Below are 5,499 nucleotides of genomic sequence, written 5' to 3' on the forward strand. Positions count from 1 at the left end.
CTACCTGGTAATCAAGACGCACTTGGTAGCAGCTGCATTGTTTAATGTCATAGGTCAGAAATGTCCCATAACTATAGCGTTTCACTCATGTATTCATTAAACAAATACCTATTGAGTATCTACTGTGTACCAGTACTAGGAATGTATCTGCAAATAACATCCCTGCTCTCTTGGAAATATCCAGTGCAAGAAGCAGGAAGTTGGCCAGAAAGATGCTCTGATAATGTGCTACTTGACCTGAGACCTGAAGGAAATAATGGAATGAACCAGCCATTTCAGAGTGTTCCAGGCAGAAGGAAGAGAAAGTCACAGTGGCCAACGATCTGAAGGCAGGAATGTGCTTTCCATGTTTGAAGACAATAAGGAGGCCATTGTAGATGGAGTAGAGAGAAAGGAAAAGTTGTAACCTGTGTAACATTAGGTCAAAGATCAAAGTAAAGACTTTTATCCTAATATGAGTGAGATGGGAGACACTGTAGCATTTTAGGCAGAGGAGTGACACAATCCAGTTCACGTTTTGAAATTAACAACTTGGAAGTATGTGAAGAGTGTAAAGAGGAGTGTGCACAGAGAGATCACTAGAGGGTCTTGAAGTAATGCAGGTGAGAGGTGATAATGACTTGGATAGCAGGGAAGTAGGTGAAGATAGTGCAACTGCCTGAATTTGCTAGAAGTGTGGGAAAAGTGGTCAAAGATGATGGTAAGGCTTTGGCTTCAGCAATCAGAAAGACAAAGTTGCCATTTTCTAAGGAGATGGATCTGAAAGTGTACACAGAAAGTTAGGTGTCCCCAGAAAAAGAAAGACAACACATAGCTTTTGTGATACAAGAGAAGTCATTTTAGGCCTCCAGCTATTTTCTGTGAACTGTGCCCTGACCATCTCTATTTGCCCAAGCACACTTCTTACAGAACTTTCTTGGAATTGCAAAGAAATGCAAAAACTTTAGTAGTTAAGGATTTTAAGGGGACAAAGGGAACCCAAAAACTAAGAGTTTCTACTAGGCCTGGAAATAACCTTACCATATCAGAGACAATAAATCAGAGGAGGTTAAACCTCATTAACATAACGTAGAATGTATGTATAGGCATGTTTCCTTAAGATGCATGTCATGTGCAGCCTTAGGCCCATCTGTAAATACAATGACAAAACTCCCCTTTCTGAATATTCATCTTAACCATCAGTGAAAGAAACTCACTCACCCCTGCTTAGAGAGCCACAACTTTGGAGGTTTTTCCCTGTGATCTCCTTATTTGCTGCAATTAAAGTTTCCTTTGTGTGACAACTCCACCTGGTGTAGTCTCTATCTGTAACTCACCAAGGGGCAAACTCAAGTTAATTCCTTTACAAAATTTGCAGGTTCAGGCACTGAGGGGAATTAAGAGTTCAGTTTTGGAAGTATTAAGTTTGAGATACATTTTCCACATGTAAATTTTAGAAGGCTAGAGATAAAAATTAGGAGTTAGTGTTTAAAGATACATAAGACTATGAGACTTGATGAGATCACCTGCAGAGTACAGAGAGATACAAGCACATGTCCTACCACTAAGCTCCAGGACACAATAACATTTAGAGATCGGGAATATGAGGATGACTCTGCAAAGAAGGAGCAACTTAGTCAAGGAATTGTAGAATTGTATCCTGGGAGCCAGAGGAAAAGGTCAAGAGAATTGTATCCTGGGAGCCAGAGGAAAAGGTGTTTCAAAGAAAATGAGTAGTCCTTTCTACGAAAGTAGTCATGCATTGTTGGTGGGAATGCAAACTGGTTCAGCCACTCTGGAAAACAGTATGTAGGTTCCTCAAAAAGTTAAAAGTAGAACTACCCTATGATTCAGGATTTGCACTACTAGGTATTTGCCCAAATAATACAAAAATACTAATTCAAAAAGATACATGCACCCCAATTTTTATAGCAGCATTATTTGCAATAGCCAAACTATAGAAACACCCCAACTGTCCATCAACTGATGAATAAAGAAGTTGTGGTAATATATATATGTATATTGGAATATTACTCAACCATAAAAAAGAATGAAATCTTGTCATTTGCAATGATGTGGATGGAACTAGAGAGTATTATACTAAGCAAAATAAGTCAGTCAGAGAAAGACAAATACCGTATGATTTCACTCATGTGTGGAATTTGACAAAACAAAACAAATGAACAAAGGGGGAAAAAGAGAGGCAAACCAAGAAACAGACTCTTAACTACAGAGAACAAACTGACAGTTACCAAGGAGAGGTGGGTGGGGGATGGGTGAAATAGGTGATGGGAATTAAGGAGGGCACTTGGGATGAGCACTGTGTGAGGTATGGAAGTGTCGAATCACTCAATTATACCCCTGAAACTAATACTACACTGTATGTTAACTAACTGGAATTTAAATAAAAACTTTAAAAATTTAGTAATCAACTGTTAAGTACAACTGATTAGTTAAGTGATGAAACCTGAGAGACCATTGGCTTTTTGCAGTGTGCAGCCCTTTGGAAACTTTGAGTAGAGCACTTTTGAGGAAGAGATAGGAAGAAAACCTGATAAAGAGTGAAATCAAGAGAGAATGAATATCACTTCCAGCCAAATGGAAAATTTACCATCCCACTTGAAACAATCAAAGGAGAAAAAAAAAAAACAGACAAAATATGAATTAATGGTTCTTAAGACACTAAATACCAGGCAATACAGGGCAGTGATGCCTAAGACATGAGAACAAATAGGTTAGCCCTATAAATGCTCCAGTTTACTGTCTTGAGACAGTTTCCCAGTCATAGCACTACAAGAAGGAACCAGCATAGAGCCTGATGGAATTGGAATGAGACTGGGAGTCCAGGAAACTGAAAAAGCTACAGTTCGCAGGAGGGAGCAACACAAGGAACTTCAAAAATCTTCGTAATATTGCCATCACTTTTTCAGCTGAGCCTTGATGAAACTATGCATGTAAGGAAGTTACCTGAGACTGGGGAAAGAATCAACTGAAAGGATTGCAAGGAATAGTATGTGCCACTCACACGGGCCAGGAATAGTGACCCTTCCCATCTGCCAAATTAGCTCCCACATGTCACAGGGCTTTGGGTAATCAGAAGTGTCTTGCCTCAGTGCTGTGGGTCCAACCTAACAAATCTTTTTTTTTTTTTTTTTAAGTTTGTTTGTTTGTTTGTTTGTTTAAGGAAAGGCATATTCAACTGGTACAAATGATAAGTATATTTCAAATGCTAAACAGTAAGCATCTTTTGGTAAGTAACCAAATAGGTGGACTATAACTGAGACATAGAAATGATAGTTATGTCAAGCTTGTGACCTGGTAAAACTGCTTTTCAGTACTCCTGTGGACACTTCATTACACTCACCAAGCCGCCATGTTTGCTAACACAACAACCAATTAGGTCTGGTCTCAAATTCCACTTCTAGGACAATAGCATCAGGAATTCGAGTTTTAATGAATACAACAACAGTTTCTCTAGCCACTGGAATTTGGAAACACATCCACATTTTAAGACAATGCTTCTCAAAATACAAAAGTTGCTTGCTATTGAAAAGCTCCACACCACTTCTGTCTTATGAACTGTACTGCATTTTCATGTTTCAGTCCACCTTCAGTTAGTGTTAGAAAGACAAGCACTGGAACTCTGCCAAGACCTACAACTCAGTAGTAACTTACATAACAACCAGGTTTTCTACAAAACAAATTTTTTTTTCACAAGACTTAACCAGTAATCAACAATCTGTTTGGATGGTGGTGCACTGGCATCAAAAGGCCAATTGTGAAAATGAATGCCTTCTATTTTCCACAAGAATGGTGCTGTACTCCTTACTTCTTAAGTTTGTCTATAAATTTGTTTAAGGTTGCACTGGTTAGGTTGTATAAGAAATCTCACTTTCTGGTATGTGACTTCCACAGGTCTGGGCAGTTTCCTTGAACCATGTGAATTTAGTTAAAAACAACCAATAGCATTATGGAAGAATTTTAAGAAGTGAATACAGAAATGATGTAAGGACACTTGTCTGTTTGAATATACGCCACTTGAAATTCTCAGTGCTTTGAGTGTGAAGCTGGAAGTAATAGGGACTGAAATGAACTTCCTAACAAGAAACAGCAATCCTTCAGTCCCGTAAAACTGAAGCAATAGATAGGAAGCATTTAGATAGGTTTAGCCCCCCTAGGTCACAACTCTTGGCAAATGTTCTACAGATTTCAATTCAACACTCTGAGTCCAGGTTAACTGCTCTTATGGGGGCATCTTAGTGGAGTAGTGATAAATTTCTTCAGTTCCCTTGTCTACATGGAGGTCATGTGTGCCTGACAGTAATCTCTACTGCCCTTCAGAAACTCCATAAGTGTGACCAAGAAAAGAATATGTTACTCATTGAAGACTGTGGTCTAATCATATAGCTGGACCCTGAGTGACAGGGACACAGGTGGTGGCAGGGCACCAGGCTCCACCAGGCAGTGAGTGTCTCCAAGGAGAGCTTGGTGACAGTTGGCCCATAGCATAGAGAGCCAATACGTATGCCAAGGCCCAATGGTTATCTTGTTTTCAAAGAAGGAAAATAGGGAAAATTAAGGAATTGTAAACCACATTAATGGAGAAAGATTTTATGAAAGGAACCTACTTAACTAAAAAAAAAAAAAAGACTTATAGAGAGAGGCAGAATTTTTATGTGTGTTTTTGGAGGGAGAAGTATATGGATATACGTGCAGTTGGACAGGGGTGTCTTTTTCATGATTTTTCAGGATTACTATAGTCTCTGTTTCCAAGGGGTAGACCAAAATTTCTTGGCTATGACCTCTTCACTAACTTCCCTTACTTTCAGAATAAAATTCAGAATTTTGACCGTGTCTTACATGGCCTGGCTACTGCCTGTCTTTCCATCTTCGTCTGCCATTCATCCTCTCCAAATTCATTCTGTCTTCTAGCAATTCCAAGATGCGTGCTTTCCTACTTCTTTACTTAAAAAAAAAAAAAAAAAACAACTGGTAAGAGTTAAAGCCTAGATTCTCTTGAGAGTCCAAACTCTTTCCAACTTATCTAGCTTCCTTCTTGCTAATTGAAATCTGATTACAGTATATGGGTAGCTTTAGAGGCCATCTTAAAGTGATATACCCACCTCTTTGTACCATCAGTACAGAAAAATAGGGTAGAATATGCCTTTAACTTGGGAGCCATCTGCCTCACTTACTGACTCCCAAGAGAGAATGTCAGTTCCCATGCCACTGTGTGGCCTTTCCAATTCAGGGATTATTGAGTTCCTGCTGATGACTTCTGCTCCAAAGGCTGCTTTTAGCAACTCAGAGGCCTCAAGTCGATGGAATCTGTATTTTTAAAAATGCTACATTCCCTCTATTCTAAAAATAGCTCCTGATGGTTCTCATCATCTAAAAGCCCCTTGGATAAATTAACCCAGATGTACATCTTTGAATTTATAGGATCTGGCTAGGAAATTTTCACATGGGTATAAAATTCCAGAGATTGAAGATGAATGAGATGACTTGTATAATATTTTG

General features: G+C 39.0%; 1 pseudogene; it reads right to left on the minus strand.

The window, feature by feature from the left end:
- Positions 1-3,429: 3,429 nt before the first annotated feature.
- LOC122222657 lies at positions 3,430-4,880 on the minus strand (annotated as a pseudogene).
- Positions 4,881-5,499: the final 619 nt, after the last annotated feature.

This window comes from Panthera leo, chromosome B3, assembly GCF_018350215.1.
Source record: "Panthera leo isolate Ple1 chromosome B3, P.leo_Ple1_pat1.1, whole genome shotgun sequence".
Lineage (NCBI taxonomy): Eukaryota > Metazoa > Chordata > Mammalia > Carnivora > Felidae > Panthera > Panthera leo.